We start from the raw sequence: 25,971 nt of genomic DNA, 5'->3' as shown, positions 1-25,971 counted from the left end.
GACTACTCACAGCCGTGGTGTGCAGGATCCGAGTGGGGTGGTGCTTGGAGTACTTGTCTGGCACAGTCCTGGGTTTGGCCCCAGAACCACAAAATAAAGACAAGTGCAAATTTCTGGGCTTACTATAGACTTTCCAAGTTAAATTCTCTTAGGTGGGCCATTGAATCTGCTTTTTTTTTTTTTTTTTTTTTTTTGAGGTAGGGTCTCACTCTAGCCCAGGCTGACCTGAAACTCACAGTGATCTCTGCCTCTCAAGTGCTAGGATTAAAGGCGTGCACCACCCTGCCTGGCTGAATCTGCTTTCTTAACCCAAGGTTATTCTGAGCATAGCAGGAGATGAAGCTCATGGCCATCTGTGTGCTCTAGCTGCCTAGGGTGTTTGGCTTCACTTTTGTTCTTTTGTTTTTCAAGGTGGTGTCTTGCTCTAACCCAGGCTAACCTGGAGTTAGTCTTGGGCTGGCCTCCAATTTAAAGCAATCCTTCCTCAGCCTCCCAAGTGCTGGGATTCAAGGCATGTCGCACTAAACCAGGCTGTTACTTATTTTTAAAATATTTTATTTTTATTTATTTATTTGAGAGAGAGAGAGAATGGGTGTGCCAGGGCCTGCAGCTATTGCAAACGAACTCCAGATACTTGCGCTCCCCTATGCATCTGGCTTATTTGGGTCCTTTGGCTTTGCAGACAAATGCCTTAACTGCTAAGCCATCCCTCCAGCCCCTGGCTGTTTCTTTCTTTCTTTATTTTTTTAAAAAATATTATTTATTTGCAATAAGAAAGAGAATGGGTGTGTCAGGGTTTCTTGAAACTACAAATGAACTCCAGATGCATGCACTACTTTGTGCATCTAGCTTTATGTTGATACTAGGGAATTGAACCCCCGCCCTCAGGCTTTGCAAGCAAGTGACTTTAACTTCTGAGTCATATCTCCAGCCCTTATTCTTTGATTTAAAAAATTCTATGTTTACTTACTAAGACTTTATTTTTTCAACTCTTTGGGCATTTTTAAAAATTTATTTGCAATAAGAGAGGGAGAGAGGAAGGGAGGGAAGGAGAAAGGGGAGAGGAAAATGGTGCATCAGGGCCTCCTCCAGACAGACTCCAGGTGCATGCTTCATTTTGTGCATCTGGCTGTATGTGGGTACTAGGGAATTGAACCTGGGCTGGCAAGCTTTGCAATCAAGTGTCTTAACCATTGAGCCATCTTCCCAGCCCCTAGCCTGAGGTTTTTATTTTTTCTTTCCATTTTTAAACTTTATTTATTTATTTGAGAGAGAGAGAGAGAGAGAGAGAGAGAGAGAGAGAGAGGCAGAGAGAGAGAATGGGTGTGCCAGGGCCTCTAGCTATTGCAAATGATTTCCAAGTGCCTGTGCCCCCTTGTGTATCTGGCTTATGTGGGTCCTGGGGAATTGAACTGAGGTCCTTTGGCTATGCAGGGAAATGGCTTAACTGCTAAGCCATCTCTCTAACCCTCCATTTATTTATTTATTTATTTATTTATTTATTTATTTATTTTATTTATTTATTTTTTTTTCAAGGTAGGGTCTGGCCCAGGCTGACCTGGAATTCACTGTGTAGTCTCAGGATGGCGATCCTCCTACCTCTGCCTCCTGAGTGATGGGATTAAAGGCATGCACCACCATACTCAGCTCAGCCCTCCATTTTTTAAAAAAGATTTTTATTTTTATTTATTTATTAGAGAGAGAGAGCGAGAGAGAAAGAAGAGAGTGAGAGAGAGTGTAAGAATGGGCATGCCAGCGCCTCTAGCCACTGCAAGCAAACAACAGATACATGCGCCACCTTGTGCATCTGGTTTATGTGGGACCTGGTAAATCAAACCAGTGACATTAGGCTTTGCAGACATGTGCCTTAACCTCTAAGCTATCTCTCTAGCCCTTTTTCCTATTTTTTTTTTTTTTTTGAGACTGTCTTTTTTGTATAGTCTAGACTGGCCTGGAGCTGTCTGTGTAGCCCAGGCTGGCCTCAAATTCATGTCCTTCCAGCCTCAGCCTCCCAAGTATTGGGCTTACAGGCTGTGCTGTGCCAGCGTGCGGAGGTTTGTTTTCCCAGAAACAATTCTGGAGTAATCAGAACTCCCAGCCCTTAATGGCTCTGTTTTCCTCTCTCTGCTCACTCTCTGTAAACAAAGGCTGCATGTTTTAATAGACACAATAACAGTAAAATTAGCTTGATTAGGCTCCAGGTGGATTTAAAATATAACCTAATGGCAGCTCTGCCTGGCATGGAAGTCATGCATTTTATTTTGAGCACAGAATGCATTGTAGTGGCTGGTAGGGGATCAAATGACGATTGAATTAAAGTGGCCATCTCTAGATCTCACCCTGGTGGGGTTTTGCCTGTTGCCATCTGATCAGCCCGAGCTGATGTTGACATGAGTTGTGCCCTCAAAGTGAGCACAGTTAACACCCCCACCTCTGCCTGCTCCTTTGGTCTGTGACTCTTCTAGGTTCTTGGAGAGCTAAAATAGGAGACAGATCATAACTGAGCAGCCTCGTGTGGAAGAACCCACAGCTCTGCAGCTCCCTTCTCCCCCACAAGTCCCCATGTACACTTTCATTAATATATACTGCCTTGTGCTGGCACTGCTGGTCACTCTGCCCAGGTGCTTTTACATGTGCCTTCTAACAGCAGGCGGACCTCCCTCCTGCAGGGGAGGCGGGACCCAGATCTAACACAGAGCTGTCCAGCTATTGGCTGAACAAGGTCTAATTTGGCTTGCTCTCATTGTGCACTAGTCCTTGTTTGTGTGTTTGGTGGCCTCAATAGGTCTGAGAAAAGCAGTTTTTTATCCTTTGGACCAAGGGCCTACCCCTATGAGCCCTTGGCTTATTAAGAGCCCAGTCTTTTATACCTGGCGCTGGGATAGTAACATAATTAATGGATGATGGTAGAGTTTTGGGGGTGCGGGCAGATCCATGTGCAGCTGACTATGGCTGCTTCATTTTGGAACCTTTAATCCAAGCTTCTGAGCATTAGTATAAGCACAGCCCAGGAGGTACATGTAAAAATAATTTCCTTGCCAGTTTTTCGGCATGGTATCCTGGTGACGATGGGTGTTGGGGCACCACCGGGCAGTGTGAGCACTTGCAGCAGGGGCATCTGAAGGGCACTGCTCAAGTCACCCTTTGAAAGGGAGGACACAGATCCTTTGAAGTTTATCTTTTGGAGATTTTTATTTGCTGATTGGTATTTTGTTTTATTTCATTTCATTTTTATGAGATTGTGAAACAGGGACTTATTCTGTTGCTCAGGTTGGGCGAACTCATGTTGATCTCCCTGCCTCACCCCTCTCAAGTATTGGGATTACGTGTGCCTACACATCACCATGCCTAACTTTTTGGAGAGTTTTTTAATCCAGTTTTTTAAACTATTTTGTTTATTTAAGAAAGAGAGAGAGAGAGTGTGTGTGTGTGCATGCGCACGTGTGTCGGGGCTTCCTACCCCTGTAAATGAACTCCATGTTACATGTGCCGCACTGTGCATCTGGCTTTATCTGGGTACTGGAGAATTGACCCTGGGCCATCAGGCTTCGCAAGCAAGTGCCTTTAGTTGCTGAGCCATCTCTCCAGCCCTTAATCCAGTTTTTGTTTTTTTCCTTTGAGGTGGAGTCTCACTCTAGCTCAGGCTGACCTGAAAGTCACTACGTAGTCTCAGGGCGACCTCAAACTCATGCGGTGCTCCTACCTTTGCCTCTCCAGTGCTTGGGTTGAAGGCGGGCACCACCACGTCCGGCAGTTTCTAATTCTTTGATCACCAAAATAACGGGTGTGTTGTCGGGCAAGTGAGCAAAACAGAAAATCTCAAGGAAGGAAAGGAAGAGCCTCTGTGATCCTGACCTTGCTGACATTCTGGTGCACAGCTCCTAGTTGTCTGAGTGAACTTTCATGCACTGATTGAAAGTCAGAGTGCAAGGCAAAAAAAAAAAAAATCATAAAGTCAAAGGTATCCTAAAGCACCGTAGACAGTCTTTCGTGCACACTGAAGGTTGGGAACCACTGAGGTAGTCTGAAGGAAAGAATAGCTGGAAAGTCTCCACAGAACAAGAAGTCAGGGGGCAGAGCTGTTCTCTCTCAGTGGTGATGCGTGCTGGTGAAGAACTGAATGGTCTCGCTGCTTGCCTGGAAGGTTTGTTCTGTTCTGTGTTAACGTTAGGACTTTAGAACGTTGGTACGGGTTTGTAGATTTGCTTATGAAAATGGCATGCCGTAGTGGCAGCACGTTTGCTTTGGGCATAGGCCTGAGTCAGCAGAACTCCATGGAGAGTGCCACCAAGCACCATACCTAGACAGCTGACATGCTGACATGTGCGCGCGCGCGCGCACACACACACACACACACACATACACACACACACGGTTCTATGGTATATATATAAATTATTTTTTGTTATTTTTATTTATTTATTTGAGAGCAACAGACAGAGAAAGAGGCAGATATATATATATATATATATATATATATAGAGAGAGAGAGAGAGAGAGAGAGAGAATGGGCGCACCAGGGCCTCCAGCCACTGCAAACAAACTCCAGACATGTGCGCCCCCTTGTGCATTTGGCTAACGTGGGTCCTGGGGAATCTAGCCTCGAACCGGGTTCCTTAGGCTTCACAGGCAAGCGCTTAACTGCTAAGCCATTTCTACAGCTCATATAAATTATTTTTAAAGTTGTATGTATTTCTTCTTTTCAATTTTTTAAAAATATATTTATTTGAGAGAGAGAGAAGGAGAAAGAGACAGATAGAGAATGGGCACAGCAGGGCCTCCAGCCAGTACAAACAAACTCCAGATGCATGTGCCACCATGTGCATCTGGCTTATGTGGGACCTGGAGAGTCGAACATGAGTCCTTAGGCTTCGCAGGCAAGCACCTTAACCGCTAAGCTGTTTCTCCAGCCCGAGGTGAGCATTTTAAGACTTTTACTTCATATTGACAAATTATCCCCAGGAACATGGCATGCTTCCTCCAAAGTGTCCCATTTCCCAGAACTACTGAAAATTGACATTCAGAAAAGACTCCCACAGGATGTCTGTTCTTTGTTTTTGGATGACCTAAGGTTTCTGTTCATTGCCTGCCTAGTCTATCCAGGCGAGGCTGGAGATGTGACAGCTGCTGGGCTGGCTTTGTGTGGGAGGGCGGGACCAGCACAGAGGGCCAGCGTGCAGCCGCTTCCCTCTGACTCACCTCTGCAGACATCCGAAGACCTCACATTAACACCTAAGGGGTGTATGCAGTTTTTGTGAGCATAGGATTTCAGTATAATTCTTGATTTGGAAACTATTTTGGCATCTTGTTATGACAGAAGCTGCAGAATGGAATGGCGTTATATTTATCCAAAAGGGAATATGAGTTCAAAATATATATAGAAAAGCATTGTCCCAATCCAGCCATATTGTAGACAAAACACTGAAACCAGAGAGGGAAGAGATTTCTGTAGGGCCGCACAGAATGCTCGTGATGGAGTTGGGTTCGTAAATAAAAGTTCTTTCTCTGCTTAGCGTTTGTTCATTGAGATGAGAAAGCCTTGGGTGAGGATAAGAGGTCACTGGACAGACAGCCAGGCTGCCTGTCCGAACGTCCGGGGCCTGTGAGCTTCATTGTGTTCTTGGCATGGGGGTTTGCCCTGTTTAATTGTCTGCACGTGCTAGTGGGGGCACTTAATTACCAGTGTCTGCCGAAACCCCCCCTTCTAGTGGCAGTTCCCCGGGGGCCTTGCCCACACTGCCACCAAACCTTTTATAAAGTTCATTTTTAATTAATTAATTTATTTATTTTGGTTTTTCGAGGTCGGGTCTCACTCTAGCTCAGGCTGACCTGGAATTCACTATGTAGTCTCAGGGTGGCCTCGAACTCTTGGCGATCCTCCTACCTCTGCCTCCCGAGTGCTGGGATTAAAGGCGGGCGCCACCACGCCTGGCTTTATTTTTTATTTTTGACACAGGCTGGCCTCAAAGTTACCATGTAGCTGAGATGACCCTGAACTTCTGATCCTCCCGCCTCCACCTCCTGCGTGTTGGGATTACAGGCAAGCACCAGGGTGCCTATGTTAGTGGTGCTGGGAAAGGAAACCAGGGCTTCCTGCATGCCCGGCAGGCACTCTTACCAACTGGGCTACCTCCTTCCAGCCTAGCACCTCTCCCTTGGTACCACTCTAATGACTTGGCTCTCCCTCCTGACTGAAGTTCCTGTGAGTGCAGGAACTCTGTCTTCTGTCTGCAGCTCCTGGACCGTCTGAGCCTTGTTTATATTTGATATTTGGGTGGATGCTAATGAATGAATTAGAAATGTGTGTGGGTTGCTGGGCGTCGAGTTTCCCCCACTGCCTGCAGGAGCAGAATGGTCCCTTATTGCCAAGGGCATTGAGAGGAGAAAAAGGAGACCCAGGGGCTGGAGAGATGGCTCAGCGATTAAAGGTGCTTGCTTGCTGGAAAAAGGAGACCCAGTCGGGGCTGCCAGTGTGGGAAGGAGCCAGAGGGTATGGGTTGGTTGCTGGGGGTCTGTTAATGGCCCCCTGGGGTGGGATGGGGTTCGGCTACCACATCCAACCAAGCATTCTTTGCTGGCTTACCAGAATCCGCCCAGGCAGTTTAATAAGGATTGTTGAGGGGTCTCCTTGGCACCTTGTGCTGAAGAGAATTCAAGGTCAGCGCTGTCAGAGGGCTTCTGGGCAGGGCAAGGACAGCAAATCCTGTCACCTACTGTCTGGTCCTCACAGTTGATGGGTGCTTGCTGCCAGAACCAGCTGGGTGGCGTCGTGAGGCCGTAGGTCCTGCCCCCCTTCTCCATCTCCCAGCGCCTCGGGTTTGCATTTGCGTCTTCACGGGAGAGGAGTGCGCGGCGGGGGACGCGCCCTGGCCCGGCGGCCACACCTGGGGGGACCGCGGGGCTCGGGCGCCTGGCGCCGCGCCGCGCGCAGTGCTTGGCGCTGATGTCAAGTGGGTGTGGGCTCCGGGCGAGGACGAGGACGAGGACGAGGACGAGGGCGGCGCGCGATGCGCCGTGGGCGCGTGGAGGCCCCGGCGCGCCCGGCCGCCCAGCGCTGCTGACCGGTGGCCAGCCCGGGCTGGCGGAGAGGGAGCATGGAGCCGAGGCGCTGGCCGCCCCGGGACGTGCACCCCGCCGCCCTGGGGCGCTGGAGGGAGCCGCTCCGGGGAACCTGCAGGTGTGTGCTCGCGCCGTAACTTTCGGGTCTGCGGGCCCACGGGCTGGCACGAAACAGCGATCGATCGATCGCGGTTCGCTCGGGGTGCTTTGTGTGTGGTCGGCGGGACCGCAGCCGCTTCATTCTCCACCGGGGGCGGGCGCGGGGGGCTGCCTTGCTGGCTGGAGAATCCAGACTCCTAGTCCTGTCATGGTAAAGGGATTCCCCCTGCGCTCCGTGCAGCTTCCCGACATCGCTGCTGCCTGGGGACCCAGGGCTCCTGCTCTGCGGGTGCGGGAACAGCGGCGGCCCGAGGGGTGGGAGGTAGCACCTGCGACCTGGACACGCGTTCAGCACCCCACCTCCTTGGCCTTCCCTAGCCTCTGACTCACACTTGCTGAGGGTTGTGAGTGCTGCGGAGGTCGGGTCACTCGCTGGGTGACAGCCTTGGTTTCAGACACACCTCTGTGGAGGAATGCAGGGCTTTGTTCCATGCGCCCATCGCTACCTGGAGTCCTGAAGCCCACGGGTCTGGGGCTGGGGCTACGGTGCCATCACTCCTCTTTCATGGCAGTGCCAGCAAGCTCCTGGGCAGGAGCTTAATCATTAATGTGTCTTGGCCGGTGACAGGGAATCTGAAAATGAGATTGGAGGGTTGGGTGTAGGGCCCCTTTGCTCTTTCTCTTTTGGCTTAACATTTCAGCTCAGGGAGCCCCCGTGTATTTCCTGAGATTGCAGACATTCTCCTGGAGACTCCAGGGAAGGGCCCCGGGCTCCCTGGGTGCACCAGTAACCCTTCCTCTTTGTTGGAAGGGTTGTATGTTTCCTCTTTGCCCTTGAAACCAGCCCCACTCCCAACTCCCTGCTTCAGGAGGTCTCCTGAGAAGCTTCCAAACCAGACAGCGAGACAGCTTCTCAGTGGCGGAGAGCTGGTGCCCGCAGACATCCTCTCTCCACAAGTGCCTCCGGTGGGCTTGGAGGGCCAGGCAAGGGCTCCGCAGGTGGTCACTGGATCTGCCCACCAGCAGTGAGGAAGAGGAGGCCCACGTGGGTAATGAAGCTCTCCCTGAGGCAGTTCCATGTGTGCTGGCAGAGGAAGGAGGGTGTGCTGAGTGGCTGGAATATTTCTGCCTGGGGTGAGGAGGGGCAAGAATGGGAGGCCTTGCATGGAAGAAGGTGTGAGCGAGGTTGGGCTCGGTTCAGTGGAGGCTGGTTGGAGGCAGGCGGGAGAGGAGCTGCCACCTTGGTCTTTTGGAGTGAGTCCGGGAAATGGACGTTGCTGATTTAAGGCAGAGCGCTGGGTCAAGTCAACCAACGAAGTGTCCAAGGACCTGTGGAGTCAGTAATGAGAGGAAAAGGAACTGTCTTGGAAGTTGCGTGGAAGTCGATGCTCCCGGCCGCTGGTGCAGGGCGGTGCAGGAGTGGAGTGCAGGGCCAGAGGTTCTAACTCCGCATTTGGGTGCTCGTCCCGTGACAGACTGTCTGAAACAGGCCGCCAAGCCATGCTTCCACCCCTGGTTTTTAAATTTTTTTGAAACTCCCCCCACTCCCGGTAGGGTCTTGCTCTAGCCCAGGCTGACCTAGAGTTCACTATGGAGTCTCAGGGTGGCCTCGACCTCTCAGCAATCCTCCTGCCTCTGCCTCTGTCTCTTGAGTGCTGGGATTAAAGGTGTGCACCACCACACCCAGCTTTTGAACTTTCAATTGCATTTTCATATATGTACATAACATATGCCCCTTCTTCTTTTCAACTTTAATTTTCTTTTCTTTTCTTTCTTTTTTTTTTTTTTGAGTCAGGGTTTCACTCTAGCTCAGGCTGGCCTCCAACTCATGGTGATCCTTCTACCTAAGCCTCCCCAGTGCTGGGATCAAAGCATGAGCTACTTTGCACCTGAATCTCCTCTTCTGCCTTGATTGCCTTTTCCTTTTGCCTCCCTCCATCAACCATGTTACTGTGTCCATGGGCCCACTATTACACAGGTTGTGTGCAGGCAGTGATGGCCCTCATGAGGTCACGAAGGCAACAGCCATGTGGCAGACAGCATTCCAAAGTACTCCCTTCATCCTTTGGCTCTTGCATTCTTTTTGTCACCTTGTCTGTAATGTTCTTTTTGTTAAAATCTTATTTTATTTTTTCCCAAATTTTAAAAACATTTTCCATGATTATAAAAAATATCCCATGGTAATGCCCTCCCTCGCCCTTGTCTGCCGTGTTCTTGGGTCTTCCCACCTCTGTTTTCTGACGCCTTCCAGGCCTTGGCTTACTGTGTCCCCGACTCTCCCGCTCTGGCCTGCACCGTTGGAGTAGCTCTGGCGGCAGCACAGAGACACCGCAGCCCCACCTCTCCTCAGCGTTCCTGGACTACAGGGAAATGGTGTATCCTAATATCCTAGGTAACCATGGAAACCATGCCATAGGTCTCTCCCCCTGGGTCTGTGATCTGTACACTCGGCACCTCTCCCAACTCTCAGGCTCTGGCTTCTAGAGTATTCCTCCCCCAGCGATGCCGAAACTGCTGGCACTCTGTGTTGAGAGTTGGGAGCTGTCCCTGCATGGAACAAGTTTTTCTCTATTGTGCCCAAGCCTGCCATCCAGTGTCTGCTCACCTTTTGGCCTGCTGGCTGTGGCCCAGGATTTACTGATAATGGCCCTGCCACTGCCTGGGAAAGCTTCTCAAAGGGATTTGCACAGAGTTGGTGAACAGTAGTGTCCCTTGGGTGCTGTGAGTTGAGCAGGAGGGCACTAGGGGTTGGGGGCTACGGGGAAAATGGGGCAGTTATCAGAAGAACTGTGGAATTATTGGATGGGAGTTGGGGTGTCAGAGGACTGAGTGGGCTGTTTGGAAGCACTCCCATGGCTCTTCCTTCTCATGTCTGCTCTGGGTAGAGCATGGCGGGGGAGTCCAGTAGCAGCCAAGGTCTCTCTTGGGTCCCAACTCCTGCAGTGGAGGAAAGGGGGCACCGGTCGCAGCATGACTCCTGCGCATGCCCTCCTCTGGAAGGGAAGTTGTATTGATGGCTGTCGTGCTCCTCAGCAGCCTTTTCCTAGCATGAGAGGGGTGCCGTGCAGGCTTGTTCTGAATTGGGCCAGATCAGGAGAAAAAGATCCTGGCGGGGGCGGGGGTGCAGTGTATCAGGCCTGTGTGCTACAGGCCCGCAGAAATGAAAGGAGAGACGGAGAAGGGTTCATGGAGGGAGGGAGGAAGTGGCATTTTCTGCCGACTTGAGTTCAGATGGTTTCTTTGCCTGTTCAAGGGATAAGTGTAGTCCCCCCCCCCAACCCCGCCACCACCCCAGGATAATTGGGAGGATTATAGGAAATGTTTGTAAAGGATTTGGCACAGTGCTTATTAATTGGTAGTTAGAGAATCCTTGGATCATCAGCTGAGAGAGCTGTTTTTCTATGTAGAAAATAAGAATGTCAGAAATGCCATTTTGTGATGCCACCAGAGACCTTATCTGGGTTCTTGGGGCTTAGATGTGGCAACCAACTGTCCTGGGAGGGCTTACTCAGACTTGCACATCAAACCTGGCTTGCAGCCTCCTGTCCTGAGAGGCCTTGGAGCCCCTTTAGCAGGACACAGCTGAAAGGGAAGGTGCCACACTATGACTTCTGCTGTAGCCATAGCACCTGTTACGGGCTCAGGAATGACAAGTCCTTGTTCGTTAGGCCAGGATCCTGGGGGAATAACAAGGCGTGCTTCACACTGCTGTTCTTGTGGTCATGGGTGCAAACTGTAATGCTGTCGGTAGCTTACTGTGTATCAGACATGGAAATGCCTGTATGTATCGTGCCATTGAATTCTCAGCAGTTTACAATGCAGCTCCTTATTCCCACTCTGTTGATGAGGAAGCTGGGCTGTTAGGAATTGTTGCTGGGTATCTGACAATTGGAAATTGTGCATTTGAGGGCCTCCAAGCTCAAGTTCCTATGAATATGTCCTCATACTCCATCTTTTCCATTGACCTGCTCTGGTGTCCCAGGCTATCTGTGGGTACAAATATGCAAAAATGAGTATTTTGGGGTCAGTCTCTGCCCTTCCCTCTGAGGCTCTCTAAGGAGTGCTTTCTTGGCTATGTGTGACCTTTGATTGTCACGTGTGGGACTTCTGCTTTTGGTCTTCATCCACCTGGGTGCCTTTTAAGAAAGAGGTTGGGGCTGGAGTGATGGCTCAGCAGTTAAGGCGCTTCCCTGCAAAGCCTAATGACCCAGGTTTGATTCCCCAGTAACCACATAAAGCCAGATGCACAAAGTGGCACATGCATCTGGAGTTCGTTTGCGGAGGCTGGAGGCCCTGGTTGCTCTTTGCTCTTTCTCCTATCTCTTTCTGCTTGCAAATAAATAAATAGATAATGAATAAATAAAAGGGCTGGAGAGATGGCTTAGCAGTTAAGGTGCTTGCCTGCAAAGCCCAAAGACTCAGGTTTGATTCCCCAGTACCCACATAAGCCAGATGCACAAGGTGGCACATGCTTCTAAATTTGTTTACAGTGGCTGGAAGCCTTGACACACCCGTTTTCTATCTGCCTCTTCCTCTTTCTCTCTCTCTCTTAAATAAATAAATATATTTTAAAACTAAATAAAAGCAAAAGTACTCTTCTTAAAAAGAGAAGAAAGAAAGAGGTTGTGTGTTTAACTTGATTTTGGGCAGGGTATGTTTTTGGTCGCGGCCAGCCATGAGGCTCAGCATTTTCCAGATACCATCTGTTTCTCGTCCTTCAGCCCGCCATGTGCCTCTCCATTCCATTCTTCCTGATCTTCCAGTGCACGCCAAAGTCTTACGTTTCCAATGTGTTAGAAAAAAGTGTAAAAAGAAAAAGGGAAACACCCTGTGAAATAAGAGCTCACAGCTGGGGGTGTTTCAAACTCTGTGTTGCTCATTAAAAGAGCTCTACTCACAGCCCCTGCTTCATCCCTGTTAGTTTGGTGACATGCTTATGAGACAAGACAAGGCTAAGGTTTGTGGGCCATTCTCTCTTCTAATAAGAGCAACTTTATGAAGGCGTGACACAAAGAATGAAGGTCTGGTTTGGAAGAGAAAGTAAAGTAAAAGCACTGGTGGGACTCCAGGCATGTTCTGGAAGACAGAGCTCCTGAGCCTAGCATGCTCCTGGGGACCTAGTTGCCTGATGACGCCATCCGAGCAGGCACAGTTCCTGTCAGCTTCCAGGAAAGTGGAGTGACTTCTCTGAGGCCAGTACCAAGATAGGAACTCCAGAGCTCTGACCTTCAGGCTCACTGAAGGCAGTCTTGCTGAATTAGTTTTGATGACTTTTCTTAATCAGTTTTATATTGTGGTAAGTTTTAAATATTATAAAGGAAGACAGAAGGGAAGAACTATGGATTGGATTAGAAGACAGCCACTGTTTACATTTTGATAGATTTCCAAAAACTATTTTAGGAAGTAGGACATTTGTTTTTGTCGGAGGAGATTTGCTTGCCATGGGTACATCTCTGGACAGGTTTAGTTTCATGCCTTGGGGCAGGCAGTCTTTCTGTGAGCTTTGCTTCCCTACAGATTCAGATCAAGCTCTTCATTTTATGTGTGGTACTGTGCTGTGTACCGTGGACGGAGAAAAAGATGAGCAAGACGCTCCTCAGACACAGAACAGGAGTCCCAGGGAGGCAGGTATTTCCTGTCCCCACACGGTCTCAGATACTTTGAATAGGTCCTCACTCAGTGCCCAGGCAGTCTTGTGAAGGGGGGCTGCCCATTCTGTAATTGTAGAAACCCAGAGGTCAAATGCTTTGCCTAAGATGTAAAGCTAAGGACCACCCACTCTGAGATTTAAGTCTAGATTGTTCCATCACAAAAACCAAAAAATGCCTTCTCTCATGAAACCACAGCTAAGGTGAGCCTGATAAAGGACGCACAGTCACTGGAGGTGGAGGAAGGCTTGACACTCATCTCTTTCTATCCTTTCTTACTCTTTTCCTCTCATGCTAAAATAAATAATAGAGTTACCCACAGGTCTGTGGGTTTCTGCACCCATCAACTGAACCAACTGCACAAGTCTGTACTAATGAGCATGTACAGACCCTGCCTGGAATAATTATTCCCCAAATAATATAGGATACTGAATGCTTACATAGTGTTTACTTCGCATGGATATTTTATGTAACCTATAGATGGGTTAAAGTACACGGCAGGGTGTGCATAGGTTATGTACAAATACATCTTAACCACTAAGCCATCTCCAGCCCGGTTATGTATAAATACAGTGCCATTTTGTCTATAGGCTTATACCTCAAGGAAGGTCTAAGGACTTTAGGGATGATGCACTATATTGAGTGATTTGGTTGTCATTGTCTCAAATGTATTTGAGGGAGGGAGAGAGGGGGGGGGAGGGAGGGAGGGTGGGTGGGTGGAAGGAAGGGAGGGATAGCTAGGTCCTCAGCCACTGATATCGAACTCCAGATGCTTGCGCCACCTAGTGGGCATGTGGGACCTTGCAATTGCCACACCTTTTGTGCTTCTGGCTTATGTGGGTTCGGGAGAGAGATCAAAGATGGGTCCTCAGGCTTTGTAGGCAAGCACCTTAATCGTTAAACCATCTGTTCAGCCCTGGTTGTCCTTTTTTTTTCCCCTTTGGTTTTCTGAGGTAGGGTCTCGCTGCAGCTCAAGCTGACCTGGAATTCACTATGCAGTCTCAGGGTGGCCTCGAACTCATGGCAATCCTCCTGCCTCTGCCTCCCAAGTGCTGGGATTAAAGTTGTACACCACCACACCTGGCTCCCTGGGTGTCCTTTTTAAAGAAGTGTCCTGCTTGGATTCTTGGGCTTGTTAGGGCCATTCAGTAATTAATCTCAGAATATTGGAACTGGGGAGGAATGGGAAAGTTCAGACTGTCATCCTTGTTCTCTTACTGGGCTAGAAACCAAGTTTCCAAGCTGACCTGAGCACACAGAGTTTTAATTGAACCAGGATCAGAATTTGGGCTCCCCTTTCCCAACTAGTTTCCCAAGGTGTGAAATGATATGGGGTAATACAAGGTGGATTTTATTTGTTTGTTTGTTTGTTTATTTATTTATTTATTTTTGCGGTAGGGTCTCACTGTGGTACAAGCTGACCTGGAATTAACTATGTAGTCTTAGGGTAGCCTTGAACTCACAGCAATCCTACCTCTGCCTCCTGAGTGCTGGGATTAAAGGTGTGCGCCACCACACCTGGCTGATATTTTTTGTTTTAATAGTTTTATACGTTAGTGTTTTTTTTTCCTTTCTATTTGAAATAAAATACGTCTAGAACATTCAAGTCGTCATTTGGCAGTTATTACTGCTTAGGCTGTGGCTAGAATCTCTACGGTCTATTTAAAGAAAAGGAGTGAAGCGCAGGCTGGCTGGGGCAGAGGCTGCAGAGCAGTGTGTGGGTGAGGTGTGGTTGAAGCAGTTTGTACCCTCCCGGAATGCTTGAGCTTGCCCAGCCAGCTGCATTATTTCAGAGGCAGGAAGAAGGGAACCAGCCCCAAGGGTCGAGCCTGTGAGTCAGTGAAGATGGGCTTATAGGGTGTGTGTTAAAAATCTGGGAGGTCCATTAAACCGAAGGCCATTGAGGAAATTGGCCAGTGGAGTCAGAGTTCAGGTCTCAGCCTGGGCTCCTCCAGTTGCCCTGTGTAGACATCTGCTATCTTCCACAGTTTGTGAGCCAGGGCCCAAGGGTCCTCCTGTTGATGATGTGTTTGTGTTCATGTGTTTATGTGCAAGTGCACATGCATGTAGAGGTCTAAGTTGAAGTCTTGTGTCTTACTCAATTGTTCTCCACATTTTAAAAAATTTTAAGTATTTTATATATTGGGCTGGAGGGATGGCTTAGCGGTTAAGGAATTTGCCTGCAAAGCCCGAGGACCCAGGATCGTCAGATGCACAAGAAGGCACACACATCTGGAGTTCCGTTTGCAGTGGCTGGTGCACCCATTCTCTTTTTCTCTTTCTATCTTCCCCCTCTTTCTCTGTCAAATAAATAAATAAAAATAAAATATTTAAAATATTTTATATATGTTTTTATTTCAGAAAGAGAGAGAGAGAGAGCACTTGTACTCATGAGTGTGCCAGGGCCTCCAGCCACTGCAAATGAACTCTAGAGCATGTGCTACCTCGTGCACCTGGCTTATGTGGGTCCTGGGGAATTGAACCTGGGTCCTTAGGTTTTGCAGGAAAGCACCTTAACCGCTAAGCCATCTCTCTAGGCCTATTTTTGTTTTTTTACGTAGTGTCTCACTCTAGCCCAAGTTCACCTGGAACTCGCTCTGTCGCCCAGACTGGCCTTGCGCTCATAGCAGTCTTCCTATCTCAGCCTCCTGAGTGCTTGGATTGAAAGGTGTGCGCCACCATGCCCAGCTTCTCTTCTCCACGTGTTTCAGGCCAGGGTCTCACACTGGCTAGCCAGCAAGCTCAGGGATTCTCCTGATTCTGCTTCCCCAGCTGGGATTATAAGCATGCCACCATGTCTGGTATTTTACGTGGGTGACAAAGATCTGAAGTCAGGCACCTTGGTTGCATGACAGTCACTTTAGGAGCTGAGCCACCTTCCCATTCCCACAGCCATCCTTTTATGTGGGGTCTGCCTCTGGTTGGGATCTGACTTCTTCAGTACCAGGCTTAAGTGAAACAAACATGGCTGAGTTGCGAGGTTGCCACCATATCCTGCTAATTTAAGGTTTTGATACAATTTCAAAGGCTGTGTAGAATTTGTCAAATCTGACTCATGCATACTGTTAAGCCACGGAATCCTTATCCTGTTACCATATGGCTTCTGCTCATATGGTAATGACGCCATGACGCTCCTGAGACTGTACTGGACCGTCAGTCTCTCTCAAGGGCAGTTCCTGGCTCAGTTTTGAGACTGAGTCAACTACCTGGTTTTTGAGTTCAAAGAATCGATCTGCATAGGCGAGCAGCAGTAGGGAGAAGGTGTCTTTCCAGACAAGCTGTAGAAATCCAGAGCTGTAGGTTAGAGAGAGAAATGACTTCCAAGGTCCCCTTTGGGAGATTTTGGCTGGGCTAAACTGTGTCCCTCCTAAACTGGCCAGGAAATTTCTGCTTCTAATTGGTTTAGGAGTCCAATGGAGCAAAGTGTTCTAACTATCGTATGAATCATACAGGTGAATGGGTTTCACCATGACATTTCTACGCATGCAGCACTGTGTGTCTGCTCTGACAACAAGGCCAAGTGAGGCCCAAAGGTGTCTGAGTTCTCGTCTCATAACCTGAGCATACGCTACCTCACAGGGTCAAAGAGAATTTCAGGTGTGACTAAGGGATTTGAGGAGTTATCCTGGGTTATGTGGGTGACCTAGTATAATCGGAACAGTCCTTAGAAGTCCTTAGAAGGAGTCAGAGTGGACAGAAGGAAGGGTGACGAGGTTGGCGGGATGTGGGCTGTGGGTCCTGGATTGTCGACAGCCTCTGGAGGCAGAGGCCAAGGATGGTACCATTGGCCTGTTGGATTTCTGTCAGCTGGTGTTCTAAGTGCGTGTTTTAGTCACAGTCCCTTTTATAGACCTTTACTATATTTTATCCACACACAATATTCAGGCAAGAGAGAGAGAAAGAGCATGGGTGTGCCAGGCTCCTTAGCTGCTGCAACCAAACTCCAGAGGCAAGCACCACCTTGTGCATCTGGCTTATGTGGGTCCTGGGGAATCGAACCTGGGTCCTTTGGCTTTGCAGGTAAGGACTTTAACCACTAAGCCATCTCTCCAGCCCATTATTCTCCATTTTTTTTAAAGTTTATCCTTTCCTTGAGAGCTTTTCATTTTGATTCATAGATAGTTTAGTTTAACTGCTATAGTGCTTATATAAAGGATATTTAATCATGATTATCAGTTATTCTATTTATGTGTATATATCCATATTGTTTCCATTTTTTTCCAAAACAATAATTTTTTTTTTAAATTTTAAGGCAGGGTCATACACTGTAGACCAGGCTGGCTTGGAATCAATGGTGATTCTCTTTCTCAGCCTCTTGCAGTTTGGCATTACAGGCATAAGGCACTTTGCCTGTGAACAAGCCAAGTTCTTCAACATCTTGTTATGTTGACTACAGTGTTCAAAGAAGCACTCTTTTATTTCTGTGTTGTAGACTCTTGTTCCCCCATGTCATTTAGTACAGCTTGCAATTAACTTGTTTATTTTACTTATTAATCTGGGTGTGGTAGTGCACACCTTTAATCCCAGCACTTGGGAGGCAGAGATAGGATCTCTATGAGTTCGAGGCCACCCTGAGACTACAGAATGAATTCCAGATCAGCCTGAGCTAGAGTGAGACCCTACCTTAAAACAACAACAACAAAAAAGTAAAACTACTTATTATGTATGTTTGCTTTTTAAAAAAATATTTAATTAATGTATTTGAGAGAGAGAGAGAGAAGGAAAGGGAGAGAGAGAGGGAGACAGATAGAATGGACATGCCAGGGCCTCTAGCCACTGCAAACAAACTCCAGATGCATGTGCCACCCTGTTCATCTGGCTTACGTGGGACCTGGAATATTGAACCTGGGTCCTTTGGCTTCATGGGTAAGTGCCTTAATTGCTAAGCCATCTCTCCAGCCCTCGGCTTTCTTTTTTCATTGGTTTCTGTGTTCAGGTGTGTCAGTGCAAGCATGTGCAAGCTGTGGTGTGTGTGGAGGTTAGAGGACAATTTTCAGATGTTGCTGTTTGCCTCCTGCCTCATTGGAGGCGGCATCCCCTGTTGTTCATCACTCTGTTTGCCAGGCTATGTGATCAGTGAGCTTCTGGAAAATTCCTCTGTCCCCACCTCTTGAGGCATCCTTTATGGTCCTCCTGGAGAGCCGGGGCATGGCCGCAGTGGGTCACTGAGGTCCCCACACGGAGCTTGTGTCTATCTGTGGGTAGAGGCAAGAACAGTGGAAGCAGTTTGTTCCAGGTGTCATCTGTAAAAGATGTGTGGCCCGCCTCATGCCCTTTGTACAGATCTGGTGCCAGAGGTGCTGAGGGGAACCTTCCCTGGCTCGAGTAACATGAACAGGTTTTGTCCCAGCCTTGCCAGTTATATTGGGTTGGTCTGAGGCAAGTTACTTTGAATTTTGGGGCCTACTTTGCCCAGTGTACATGCATCCTGTCTGCTCCCAGCGTGTGGCGCCTGCCTGTGCCGTCAGTAGTGACTGAGCCTGGCAGTGCACCTTCCCAGGGTTACTTCAGAAGTCCCCATTCTACAGGACTCCACTGTCCTCCACAGGCACTCTAGGCTTGGAGGTGCAGGGGTCTGTTGTGGACCGGCAGCCCACACATCCCAGGGAAGTTGTGACGTGTGGCTTTCAGGTGGCTGCAGTGGGCATGCCAGGCCGTTTTGGAAGGCAGAATGTGTCTGTCTTGCCAAGTACAAGATTGGGTGTCACCATTTTGCTTTCTGGGAATAATGGCTGAGCAGATGAAGTTGATTTATGGCACTGAGGTTCGTGAGAGACGAGATTCTCTTCTTTGCTTTCTTTTTTCCAATCCAAATGTTCATTATTCTTGCCTTAGAATATTTGGAAAATAACAAAACTACAACAAACAAAAGAAAATAAAAATGTGTTTCTCCACACCCAGAGATGGTCATTGCTAACATTTTTTAAAAAAATTTTTTATTTATTTATTTGAGAGCGACAGACACAGAGAGAAAGACAGATAGAGGGAGAGAGAGAGAATGGGCACGCCAGGGTTTCCAGCCTCTGCAAACAAACTCCAGATGCATGCTCCCCCTTGTGCATCTGGCTAACATGGGACCTGGGGAACCGAGCCTCGAACCGGGGTTCTTAGGCTTCACAGGCAAGCGCTTAACCGCTACGCCATCTCTCCAGCCCCATTGCTAACATTTTTGTCTCTTGGTTTCTATCTCTCCGTCTCTTTGTCTTTCGCTGTGTTTCTTACTCATACATGTTAGGCAGGCACTCTATTATTGACCCACATCACCTATATTCTTTTTTGAAATATATATGTACATTCTTTTTTTTTGTTTTGTTTTTTGCAATAGGATCTCACTCTGGCCCAGGCTGACCTGGAATTCACTGTAGTCTCAGGGTGGCCTTTGCCACCCAAGTGCTAGGATTAAAGGTGTGCACCATCACACCTGGCTAGACTATTTGACTTAAAAAAATTACTTTTATTTGTTTTTAAGCAGAGAGGGGAGGGGGAAGGAGAGGGAGGAAATGAGAATGAATAGGCATGCCAGGGTTTCCAGCCTCTGCAAATGCACTCTAGATGCATGTTCCTCTTTGTGCATCTGGCTTTACATGGGTGCTGGAAGATCAAACCCATGGGTCATTAGGCTTTTCAGGCAAGCACCTTAACTGCTGAGCTGTCTGTCTAGCCCCAAAATATTTGACTTGTTAATGTTCCCTTTTCTTAGATTCTTACCACTGGAATTTCCAGGTCAAAGTAGAAGGACATTTGGGGGACTGTTTGATTCACCTTACATTAGAAAGCAAGTAAGTTGTGGTGCAGGTAGCTGTGGGCAGCCTGGGTGGGGTCCTTGCCTCTGACCATTGTGCAGTGAAAGCTGCCTCCTTGCCTCTCACTCGCTTCCTGGCGGACAGCACAATCAACCTCTTGTTGCTCCCCAGTGAAATTCAAGTAATGGGTCAGCCTTTGCAGTGCTTCCCTCATGGTCAGGAAGTTCGCCTGTGAATCTAACCTAAATCTCATCTGGTGCATTTTAAATCCTCACCTGCTGCTGGTTCTCCTCAGTGAAGTGGAGCGGAGCAGAACTGCACACTGTCTTCAGGCAGTCCCGCCGACTCCAGCCCCCAGCCTTATGTTACCCTGGAGGAAACTTGAGGGTCTCTGGCTACTGCTGTCATGGCTGGGAGGGCGGCCCCTGCATCAGGTTCCCACTGATAAGCAGGTAGGGTTTCTGCATCCTAGAGTGGCCATGCAGTGGAGGCCAGCATCCTGGCCTTGCTGTGCCCTCTGCAGAGCGCATGGGGCCATTAGCATGCAGAGCGCTGCTCTCCTATTGATGCTGCTGGTTGTCTATCAGATTCATTCTCTGGGAAAAGATGTGGCCGGGGCAGCGATGTTTGCTGAGTGGTACGTGTGCAGCAAAGGAGGGTGGCTTAGCAGGGAGGAGTGTCAAGGGCACTTTGGTCTCAGGACAGCTAGTTACCAGTAGGAGGGTAGGGTGCCACCCTGGGTCACCTCTCCTTGCCAAGTATCAGCTGTGTCTTTTAATAGAATAACCTGGACCTACCTCTCTTCCCTTCTTCCTCCCTCCATGGGCAATGTGTGTGGTGAGAATGCATATGTGTGTGTGTTTGGGCACATGTGTGCTAGTGGAGGCTGTGGTGGGGGGGAGTCTTCCTAAGTAACTCTCAGCTTATCTTTGGTTTTTCGAGGTAGGGTCTCTCTCTGGTCCAGGCTGACCAGGAATTAACTATGTAGTGTCAGGGTGGCCTTGAACTCCCAGCGATCCTCCTACCTCTGCCTCCCGAGTGCTGGGCTTAAGGGCGTGCGCCACCACGCCTGGCACTCTCAGCTTTATTATTTGAGACAGAGTCTGTTGCTGAACCTAGAGCTAGCTAGCCAGCTTGCCCAGGAATTCAAAGTCTCTGTCTCGTAGCACTAGGATTTCAGGTGTATGCCACCGTACATGGCATTCACATGGGTTCTGAACTCAGATTCTTATGCTTACATGGCATGCACTTTACCCACGGTGCCATCTCCCTAGCTCTGGGCCACTTTTCTCAGCCAGTGTCCTTATTTGGAGGGGACAGCTTTATATCCAGGGAGTAGCTTAACTTGGGAGGGAAAGCTGCAACCTCAAGGGCAGCAGGAGGCCCCTGTGTCCCTTACTTAGGGTGTCTTAGAGCTAGCTGGCCAAACCCCAGCAGGGTGGAGCCTGTCTCCTAGGAGAGAGCCTGGGGATGGAGGCCTTGCAGCCCCTGTGGGAGTATCTGCGCCCTGCCGAAGCCCACAGCCCAGAGGAGATGGAGCTGCCCAAACTGGCTGACCTCCAGCTGCAGGGCGCGCTTGCTCCTCTGTCAGCATCGGCAGATCCCACCGTCCTGTGATCGTGCTTGGTTGGAGAGGACACTCTTAAGATGAAAGGCCTTCTTTTTATACTTGCTATTTTCTCCTTTGGGCTGTGGCGCAGGCCCAGTGCAGCGCTGGATTGAAATGAGAGCAGCATCTGAGAGGCGAACCAGTGGTCCCAGGCACTCCTCCAGAAGCAGCCCTCTGCCGGTCAGCTCCCATTTAGACCAGCTACATGGTGTAGCCAGGGGAGCTCTTCTAAGTCCCTTCCTTGTCAGCCCAGATTCACCTGGGTGAGGCGTGTCCCTGGTACTCAAGCTTGCCAGGTTGGAGCCCAAGGCCTCCAGCTGCAAGCAAGCCTGAGCCCACGATTGCCATCCCTGGCGGCACGTAGAGTTCCCGGGGAAGCTTGTAGAGATGCCTGTGCCTGGGAGGCAGGTCGGAGGTTCTGATTTCTGTGGTTTGGATTGAGGCATCACTTAACCGTCCAACAGGTGATTCTAGTGTTCGGTGGTCCTCCGGGACTAATGAGGACTGAGGCATAGTTGCCACAGCCCGTCAGCAACTTCCTTATGGGAGGATGAGTTCTAGCAGCCGAGAAGCCTGGAGCAGGGGGAGGCTCCCATCCTTTCAGGAAGTAGAAGGTAAGATGACACATGCCAGCAGGACGTCTGCCGCCCTGACCAGTTGGCGCCATCGGAGCCTCAGTCGAGGTCCCTGCGGGCTGCGCTCTCTGTCCTTGTTTGGTAACGTGACCCCAGGTGATGTTGACAGGATGAAGGTGCCTTAGTTTGGATCATGTGGGAGGGATGAGTATAGATGGTGACTTTTCACGTTTTCCTCTAGAGGAAGCAGTTCAAAGGATCAGGTGTCTGCCACTCACCCATCCTGGGATTCGTGAGGCTCAGCCAGTGAGCTCCACGTTCAGTAAGAAACCCTGTCTCAAAAACTGAGTTGAGGAGCAGTGGCATGCATGCACACGTGCGTGAGCATCTGCGCATACACAGTGCTACCTCACACACATGACCATGCTTACACACCTCACATACCTACCCAAACACAGCAGCATATCTGGGAATAGAACCCAAGAATTTGTAGTTTATGAGTCCAGGGTCGTTTTCAGCTACAGCAATATTTGAGTCACTCAGCCCCCCCCTCCACCTATTATTTTATAGTAGAGAAATGTGACAGTGGCTACAATGACTTGCCCAAGATCACACAGTAGATCTGAGCTAGAGCCAAGACTGGAGAACAGGAAGCCATGTCCAGAAGGTCAGTGTTGCCACCTTGCCTTTGCAGAGTGTGGGTCTTTGCGAGGTGTGGCCCGTCTTTCTGTTCCTCCCTGTCATGGTGAGCAAACTTCTATGATGAAGAACGGTCTGCAGCATCTCTGGTTCTGCCCTTTGGATGCCAGTAGCACCTCCCACTTGTAATCGTGAGAATACCTCCAGCATTGCCAAACACTCATGGGTGCCAAGTTGCCTGCCCCCCTCCAGGCCCCTGCTGTCATGGGAGGAGCTGTGTCCCAGAGGTGCTCCTCCGTAGCATCATTTGATATTTTTGTGTTTTAGGATGTCTTTTTAAAAATTATTTTATTTATTTGAGAGAGAGGGAGGGAGGGAGGATGGGTGCGCCAGGGCCTTCAGGCAGATGAACTCCAGACATATTCGCCACCTTGTGCATCTGGCTTACGTCAGTTCTGATGGGCCTGAACCTGGGTCCTTAGGCTTCACAAGCAAGTGCCTTAACCTCTAAGTCACCTCTCCAGTCCTTGGAATGTCATTAAAAAAATTTTTTTTTAGTGAGGGAGAGAAAGAGGCAGAGAATCGGCATGCCAGGACCTTAGCCACTACAATTGAACTCCAGACGTGTACACCATCTTGTGTGCGTGTGTGACCTTGTGCATCTGGCTTATGTGGGTTCTGGGAAGCCCGAACCTGGGTCCTTAGGCTTTGCAGGTGAGTACCTTAACTGCTCAGCCATCTCTCCATTCCTGGGATGCCTTTAAAAATGTGCATAGTTGGCATCTTCTCAGTGTTGCACACATAAACAGAAGTCATGCTGAATGGAAGCTGTCTTCCCATCGGCCTCTTGGCCTGTGGAGGGAAGGCATAAATCAGTCTGGAGAGAATGCTGGCTTGCCTGTGGTTCCTTCCCTGCCAGCCCTCTGCTTCCCAGCTGTGTGATCTTGGGCAAGTCTCTTAACCTTCTCAACTTCCTTAGCTGATCACAGTAGAAAAAAAAATGTTTGCTGTCAATGAGAATTAAGTGACACCTTGCCTGTGGAAATGTTTATAAAACATTTCTTATCTATTAAGTGGAAGTGATAAGATTCAGGTATAATTACCACACTTGAGATTTTCACAAATTTTGAAGTGCAGAGCTCAGCACAGCCATCCTAGGTTATATTTGCCCAAAGACATTAATTACCCTTGTCATCTTCCCTCATAAAGGTAACAGTCCCTTTTCTCACTTTCAACTTGATCCTCCACTTCTGGTGACCATTGCAGGCCTCTTCCGGGTCCACCGTCTCTGCAGGGCTGCTCAGTAGGTTGTCACCTCATGCTAGGCAGGCTCATTTGTTTTTGAGTTTCTGAAGGGGTGTGAATGTTTTCTGAAAAGCAGAACCTCCTTTTCTCTTGTTGCTGCCACCACAGAGGTGCATGAGGCCAGAACTTAGATGCCAAAGCTAGCGTCAGCCTGCATTGAGACGTTCCTAGGTGAACGGGGTCCTAGTCAACTCGCTCAGGGTTTCAGTTTGCCAGGGAGGAGACTGCAACTTGAGAGGAGGGGCACCCCAGGTGTCACAGCAGCAGAGTGAGAGGAGGTCCCAGGCGCTTGGCCCCAGGCTTTGGGTTTTTTTGCTGGCACGTGCCCAGCTGCTCTTCAGATGGTGGGCTGCGGGAGCAGGTGCCTGGCTGCCCCTTGGCTGGTGGACTGCGGGAGCACGTGCTCAGCTGCCCCTTGGGTGGTGGGCTGTGGGAGCAGGTGCCCAGCTGCTTCGGCTGTAGAGGAGCTCTCTTCCCCTTCCATCCCGCCGTGTTGGTCTTATGAAACGATCTCCTTCTGCTCCATAATTTGTGGGTGGAATTTCACCAGAACGCACTAGCGCATGCACGCTTCTCCCTGATTCTCAGAACGTGTTGAAGGGAAGGCAGTAACACAAAGGGCTCCAGTTTCTGTGGGAACACATTGCAAAAGAAAGCACATCGAAGCTTCTTTCATTTGTTCCGTAACCTCAAACCCCGTTGCTTGGCCGCAGTTTCTCCCCCTGAGAACGGCTCTGCTCACACAGCTGCCCTTGTTAATTAGCCACACTACTGGTCCTCGCGGCCGGCCGCCGAGGGCTTGTTCTTAAACCCCAGTGCATGTGAAGTGGTTCACCCCACACACCTCGCTCACTCCACCCAACACTCCCCAGAGGAGGCACTATGGCACTCTTCCTTGTGGAAGTGAGGAAGCCAGTGAAGTGCTGTTCTCCAAATCCCACCCGAGGAGGACTCAGAATCAAGCCCTCCAGTTTACGAAGCCTACGCTGACCTGTTCCTGTCCCCGTGCTCTTGCTTTCTGGAAGGGCACTTCAGTGCATCCGCCTGCAGGTCCTCACCCCGCTGCGCGCTGATGCCGGTGCGGGCTGCCGTCACAAGTGTCACAGACTGGATGGCTTGCACAGCAGAAGTTGACGTTCTCAACTGGGAGGCTGAAAGTGAAGGCGTCGTAAGTTTTGTTTCTTTAGCGACCTCTGTGGCCAGCAGACTGCCGCCTCCTTACTCTGCTGCAGCCATCAAGACACCCAGCCCAAAGCAGCACCTGAAAGGGAAGGTTTACTGAGCTTATGCTTTCAACATGGAGGGGAGGGCATGACAGGCCCAAGCAGAAAGCCTGGGTCACATCTCTGGAGTAGCAGGAAGGAAGAAGTAGGAAGGAGCTGACTCTGAGCACCCAATGGGCTTGACTAGCAAATCTCAAGGACCGTCCCCCAATAACACAACTCCTTCAGCAAGGCTTCACCTCCAAAAGGCTCCACAGCCTTTCCAAATTGCCACCATCTGGGGACCAAGCATTCAAAACACATGAGCCTGTGGGGGGCATTTCATTCAAACTACCTCTCTCTCCTTTTTGACCATCAAATTTCTTCATCTTAGAAGTGTCCCAGTCATATTGGATTAGGATTTTGTTTTGTTTGGAGATGTGGTCTAGCCATGCTGCTCATGGTGGTCTTAAACTACTAGTCTCAAGTCATCCTCCTGCCTCAGCCTCCTGAGTAGTTGCTGGGACTCTAGGCATGTGATGTTGTAATTAGTTTAGGGCTCTTACTTGACTTCAGTGATCTCTTTAGCCATCTTATGTTCAAATATGACCACATTCTGAACTTCGGGGGCAGGGGCAGGGCTTCCAACATGACTTTGTGGGGGGACATAGATGATTGGCTATGTGGCACCCAGCTTTTTGAGCTCCTGCTGACTTCAGGCCTGCTGTTTGGGGAAACACACCTTCCTCGGTGAAGGTCTGGATCTGCTTGGACAGATCTGTAAGCTTGTAGAGCCCCTCCCTCCACAGTGGTGTAGAAGTGAGTCTTGCCACAGATCAATGGAAGGCTGTGTGTGGACAGTGTTGTAAGCCCTGAGTTCCAGTGGGTGATGATGACTCCACACCTGATCCCTCACCAGCTTCATTCTGAAGAGGTGGAGCAGGAGCCTGGGAAAATAACCTTGAGGGGATAAAATAGAGCCAGGTGACATCCCCAGTAAGAATGAAGGATCTTCCAGAAGCCCTCTTAGCCAGCGACAGCACTGTCCCCTTGCAGGAAGTTCTCACAAGTTCTGGTGGCATCTGAGGGTTC

The 25,971-nt window shown here is 49.3% G+C and overlaps 1 protein-coding gene across 8 annotated transcripts in view; it reads left to right on the top strand.

Moving 5' to 3' along the window:
• Plekha7 (pleckstrin homology domain containing A7) overlaps window positions 1-25,971 on the top strand; it is a 212,180-nt gene that overhangs the window by 81,572 nt on the left and 104,637 nt on the right. The window contains exon 1 of one of the 8 annotated variants that reach the window (XM_045146622.1): window positions 7,112-7,177. The exons of 6 other annotated variants lie outside the window; for them this stretch is intronic. The gene's annotated coding sequence lies outside the window, so the exon portion shown is untranslated. Of the gene's footprint in view, window positions 1-7,111; window positions 7,178-21,753; window positions 21,773-25,971 lie in introns of those variants that run through there. One more of the 8 variants, XM_045146620.1, reaches the window with a different exon arrangement.

The sequence above is a fragment of the Jaculus jaculus genome, chromosome 3, assembly GCF_020740685.1.
Source record: "Jaculus jaculus isolate mJacJac1 chromosome 3, mJacJac1.mat.Y.cur, whole genome shotgun sequence".
NCBI lineage: Eukaryota > Metazoa > Chordata > Mammalia > Rodentia > Dipodidae > Jaculus > Jaculus jaculus.
This window is presented reverse-complemented; position numbering and strand designations above follow the sequence as displayed.